Genomic DNA, 6,633 nt, shown 5'->3' on the forward strand with positions numbered 1-6,633 from the left:
ATATATATATATATATATATATACATATTTATATCTTATACATAAATGACTATTTCTGTCTGTCAATCTGTCTGTTACCATCTTGCTGCCTACATCAGTGAACCAATTTTGATGAAACTTTGCATACATGTTAAACTAAATCTAGTTTAATTATAGGCTAATTGGATTTCAATAAAAATCTATTATGGACCCTCCTAGGAGGGTTGGGCTATTATATGATAAAAGGAGAAGGGTGCAAAGAGTGTTGGTGTGAGGGAAATGTGGTGGCATTGTGAGTGTGGCTGATATCAGGGAAGGGGAGAACAGTTGTGTAAGTGACAAATATGGAGTGACAGTGGGGTGATAACGTTAATACAGCAGTAATTCACAGAATCAACCATGCATGCTTTCAATCTGTCTTTGCCTCTCACCCTCTCTCTGTCTCTCACCCTCTCTTTCTCTCTTTCTCTCTCTCTCTCTCTCTCTCTCTCTAACATACACACATACTTACAAATTTATAGACAGGTATTTGCCAACGTTTAAACCGAGATTATCTGGAAATAACCAAAGTATTCCTTTTTTCCATTTATAAGCAGATGATAAAGAAATTATTGTCTGCTAGTAATTTAGAATCAGATCACTTTTCTTTTCACAAAGACGATGTTTCAAGTCAACATTGAAGTGGAGTACCTTATTAATTTCTTTTTTATTATTTCCGAAATTGTAATCACTCATTCATTTATTGGAAAGTTAGAGAGACAGATTTCTAAAGGGGAAATTCTTATCACTTAGTATCTTATCCCTTTTCGGTGTTGTAACCAGACATTCCAATTCTGCAAATAAAAAGTCTTTAAAAATTGCAATTGCTTATCACTTTTTCATCCTGCTTAATTTTAAAGTTATATACAGTAACTATTTTGATGTTCCTGATTTTTTTCTAGAAGTATATGCTTCAAACATAGGAGATTGTGATTCCACACAAAAATTAGGGCAAGCATTTGGAGTTGGGTTTAAGATTTAATACTAGGATTAATATTTTAGTTTAGATTTTAGGGATAAAATAAGGATTAAAATCTTGAGTTAAGTTTTAACGTAAGAGCTGAGGGTTAGCACTTAACATTAGGGTTTCATGTTAGTACTTAGGATTACAATTTTGGGTCAGAGTAAGGGTTAATTTAAGCAGAAATTGAAAAGGGATTCAAAAGATTTTAGTTTTTGTGAACAAATTTTTACAGAATTGAACTTGCATATGTTTGGAATTTGGATATCAAAGAAAAATATATTCTTAACAGAAGAAAAGTAAAAAGTCTACAAAGTGTTCTTAGTCCAAAATTTCGTTGAGTGTTTTTTCCGAAAAGATTTACTATAAGATAAATAAAGGGCGTTGTGATGTTACTGTTAATTCTCTGAGTCTTTAACTTGGGCAACGTTGGATAATTCGGCTAGTATATATATTTGACAGGCTTCCACACAGTTTCTTATTTCTTTATTGCCCACAAGGGGCTAAACATAGAGGGGACAAACAAGGACAGACAAAGGGATTAAGTCGATTACATCGACCCCAGTGCGTAACTAGTACTTAATTTATCAACCCCGAAAGGATGAAAGGCAAAGTCGACCTCGGTGGAATTTGAACTCAGAACATAACTGCAGATGAAATAGCGCAAAGCATTTTGCCCGGCGTGCTAACGTTTCTGCCAGCTCGCCGCCTTCTACACAGTTTCTGCCTATCAAATCCACTCATAAGGTGCCACACAATGGGATTTAACCAAAACCATGTGGTTGTAAATAAACTTCTTAACCACACAGCCATGCCTGTACCATTGGTGCCTTTAAGAAGTTCCCTTTATTGCTTATCCAATCCTCTCACAACCAATGTTTTTCCTGGAACTAATTAGTCTCTGAGAATGATGCTTGTAAAGACCTTGGGTGCTGCACCATCTCCCCAAACAATAAAGAAAATTTTTGGCATACTTTTCCAATGACTGAAACAAGTAAAAAATAAAAGCTGTAAGATGGGTGTTTCTGACTGTGACTGTACATGTCTGTAGAGAGAAGGAAATATACTCCCCATGAATATCAAAGATCTTATTAGAATGGTGAGAGGATTGAATAAAGAGCTTTAATTTAGGATTGTAGTGATGTGGCACAATAGGGATGATGAAAGGAGAGTTGGGTTCACTGAGTGGCATGCAATTTACAGATCTAGAAAATGGAAGCTATTGTGGAAGTGATGTATAAGGAAGAGAGCAGAAACAGAGCATCAGTGAAATTATGGTTAAAACATGTTGGTAAATGTTGGTTAACCAGTTATTTGGATGGCATCTTTTGGGATTTGGTCTCAAATATCTGCATGTGTATTGAGGGTTCCATATCAGATATGTGAATAATATTCCAATAGCTTTTGATGTGTCATGGGGTAGTCATTATACCAATAATAATAACACATGCACAGGTTCAATTCCACTTCTTTATTATTATTATCGTTGAGGCGTAATGGCCTAGTGGTTAGGGCAGTGAACTTGCAGTCATAGGATCGCGGTTTCAATTCCCAGACCAGGTGTTGTGAGTGTTTATTGAGCGAAAACACCTAAAGCTCCACGAGGCTTCGGCAGGGGTTGGTGGCGAACCCTGCTGTACTCTTTCACCACAACTTTCTCTCACTCTTACTTCCTGTTTCTGTTGTGCCTGTAATTCAAAGGGTCAGCCTTGTCACACTGTATCATGATGAATATCCCCGAGGACTACGTTAAGGGTACACGTGTCTGTGGAGTGCTCAGCCACTTGCCTGTTAATTTCACGAGTAGGCTGTTCTGTTGATCGGATCAACTGGAACCCTTGACGTCATAAGCGACGGAGTGCCAACAATTATTATTATCAGTCAGTTGGTTAAATATCTAACCAACAAACTAATTGATCGTTTGTTTAACATGTTAGTTAAACAAGAAATCAGTTGTTTGTTTGTCAAAGTTCTTTCATCACTGTTCATGACCTCACCACCTTTTCAGTGACCCATGACTTCCCTACTTGCTCCAAGATCTGTACATCAAGAATCTTGCAGACCAAATACGGAAGAAAAAAGATTCCAGTATTCTTTTATTCTTTTACTTGTTTCAGGCATTTGACTGCGGTCATGCTGGAACACCAACTTAAAGGGTTTTCAGATGGAAGAAATCAACCTCAGGATTTATTCTTTGTAAGCCTAGTACTTATTCTATTGGTTTCCTTAGCTGAACTGCTAAGTTACAGAGATATAAACACACCAATATCAGTTGTCAAGTCATGGTGGAGAGCAAACACAGACACACACACACATATATGTATGTATGTATGTATGTATGTATGTATGTATGTATGCATGTATGTATGTACATACTCATACATACATGATGATCTTCTTTCAATTTCTGTCTACTAAATCCACTCGCAGGGCTTAGGTCGGCCTGAGGCTATAGTAAAAGACATTTGCCAAGGTGCAATGCAGTGGGACTGAACCCAGAATTATGTGGTTGGGAAGCAAGCTTCTTACCACACAGCTATGCCTGCACCTATGTGATCTGATTTAATGTATTTTTTAATTCTGAAGAGATCTAGTTTTGGCAATGTCTTTGAATACATTTATAGTTAACAAACAGGTTAAAGATAACACATGGTTGGGACTGAGCTATCTTGATTTTAATTGTTTAAATAGATGTAAGTGTGATAAATGTTTTGCTATTTCTTTGACAGAGGAAGATCATTGGTGTACATAGAAGGTCTGTGAAGGATAAATAAGTGTCCATTGAGTGAACAATAAGTGGGTTAATTTAGATTAAAATAATTAAAATATAGAATGGGACTAATGAGAAACAACAACAGAATGTGTGTTAACAGAACAAAGAAACAAGAATAGAACCAAGTAAAAGCAGGATTATTCATACACCAATCCAACTTTTTCCATTGTAGATGCTTACACGCATATGTACAAACATGTATAAAGAAATATGTCTATACACATGCACACGCACACACACACATACATGCACACACACACATATACATGCGCACACACACACACACACACATGTATACCCCACCACACACATGCATATATGTATACCCCACCCACACACATATACACACTCATGAATATGCAAAAGATTAAAACATGGTGATACTGGAAATGGCATTTTTTAAAATAATGTTTTTAAATGTCTATAATGAATTCCTGTTTTCCAGATGCCATTATGCTTTTTATTCCATGCCAGTTGCCTACACCAAAATCTATCTGGTAATATTTTCACCCATCTTTTGATGTAGATTATTTGGGATTACATTTGGCTTTTCGAAGGAAGTTACTTCAAATTCCCATGTCTGCTACTACCATTTCTATCCAGCTAAAAGTAGTCAGATACTTAGAGCACCTGGCGCTTAATTATATTTTTACCTTGAAACGATAAGCCATCTACCTATGAGCCAACTCTCTCTGTATTTAATCATAATCAATAAGTGGAAAAAAAAAAAGAAAAAAATCTAGATTTTTGGCGTTCTTCTTCTTTTCTTTTTTTCTCATAGTAGGACCATTACAGATTAAATATTAAATATCAATAACTCTAGCAATAATATTAAATAGTATAAAAATGTGGAAAATAACTGCTAAAACAAAAATAGCAGTAACAGTAACAATAAAAACAACATTCAACAAAATATATATACAGAAAAATAACAGTCATAGTTTTATAGGAGGGGATGATGGGAAAATATGGAAAAAGATGAGTGAGAATGTAAGATGATACTGTAACAGATAAGTTTAGTATGCTAAATGATTGAGATTAGATTATCATCAATATGAATTCTGTAGAGTTGTTTTCTGATATATTTCAGTAAATTTAGAAAGTCATTATGTTATATGTGCTTTATTTCAGTTTAGCCAACCCAAGAGGCTTTATTATATGCACACTGTTTTTAACTTTACTTTGCTTCAATGAGTGCAAGTTTATTTAAGTATATATATATATCCTGTTATTTAAATATTAATTTGTTTTTTACAAAGTCTCTAGGTACCTAATATATTATCATAAAATAATGATTATACTATTAATGTGGCCTTCTATTTTGTTTTTTACTATATGTTTCCATGAATCTATTAGTTATAAACATCTATACAGTGTTATTTTGTTCATATTTAATATTTCTTTTTTTTTCTGTTTAGTTAGAGAGAGCATTTATTTGCTTAGCCCTATTCTTACATAAAGCTTTGTGTGCCTCCTTCTTCCTTGCTATCACATCCCTCACCTCCTCATTCCACCACCATGTATCTCTGCGATCTCTCCTACCTTTTGTCCTTCCATACACTTCATCACATGCCTTTAGTACCCCTTCTTTAAAAGACTTCCACAAATCTGGTGCATCAATGCTTACCAACTCCCAAACTCTCTCTCTTCAAACCTTGCTCTTGTTTCTTCTTCCTTCAGTTTCCACACCTTTCTTCGCTCAGCCATTCCCTTTCTCACATGCTTTTTAACTTTCCTCTTATCCAAGTCAGCAACCACCAACCTGTGCTGCAACTCCCCTGGTATTGTCTTCACATCTCTCAAATATTTTCTGTTTTTCCTGCCAACCAACATGAAATCAATCTCTATCTCATTCCCTCCTGCACTGAAAGTCACCTTCCTTTTCTCTGTTTTCCTAAACCACGTCTTCACCACACACAACTCTTTCTTATCACAAAACTCCAACAGCATCCTACCTTCCAAATTTCTCTCCCCAATTCCATTTCCCTCATGCACACCATCAAAGCCCTGAATCCATTTCCCAACATGTCCATTAAAATCACTCATGCCTAAAACCAATTCATCTACCTTTTGTGAGTCCCACTCATTCGCCATTTCATCAAAGGACTGCTCTTTCTCAATGGTCCCTCTTCTACTCTGCGGATGATACCCACAAATCACCCTCACTACTTCTTCCTCAAATGCTAACACTACTGTCATCACTCTGTCACTCTTTCTCCTGACCTCCACCACCTTCTTACAGATTTCTTCCTTCATCAAAACTCTCACACCTCCAGTCCCCCTGCTATTTCCTGACCACCACAACTTGTACCCTTTTCCTTTGACCCCCACAAATCTTGCACCTTGGCCCTTCCACCTAACCTCCTGCACACATCTACCTTCCTCTTCCTCAATTCCTCACACACCTCAGTTCCCCTTCCATACAGATTGCCCACATTCCAACTTCCCAACCTCCCTCCAAGCTTCTCCTCAGGCCGTTGGCCATCATAAGGCAAGTCATGCTCGCGCAACCCAGGATGAGGGTTTGCACCTTCCTTTTTCAGGTAGGCAGGTGCAGCCCACACCAACCTTTGGGCTGGCTGGTGCCCATTCGCCTTTGCTATTATCATGAGGCTTTTTTGTAGCTGGATTTTCTACGGAGAGCATGCCCTTGCTTACCCCCAATCTCAGTTTCTAGACTGAGTGGTCCCAAGACCAAGGCCTCTACCAAGATTTTTAAGAAATGTGATGGAAAACTAGCTCAAGAAGGCAGGGATGCTACTCCCTGAGACCCCTTTCAGACTCCCCACCACCTATGTGTGTGTATATATATATATTTAGTTTTTGTATGTGGCATATGTTCAGGTGCAATAAACACTGTAAACAAACAGGAAACAACTTC

The 6,633-nt window shown here is 37.0% G+C and overlaps 1 protein-coding gene across 4 annotated transcripts in view; it reads right to left on the reverse strand.

Annotated features, from left to right (window-relative positions):
- Positions 1 to 6,633, reverse strand: part of LOC106870766 (secernin-3) — a 274,400-nt gene that overhangs the window by 42,369 nt on the left and 225,398 nt on the right. The gene's annotated exons all lie outside the window — the stretch shown is intronic.

This window comes from Octopus bimaculoides, chromosome 1, assembly GCF_001194135.2.
Source record: "Octopus bimaculoides isolate UCB-OBI-ISO-001 chromosome 1, ASM119413v2, whole genome shotgun sequence".
NCBI classification, from domain to species: domain Eukaryota; kingdom Metazoa; phylum Mollusca; class Cephalopoda; order Octopoda; family Octopodidae; genus Octopus; species Octopus bimaculoides.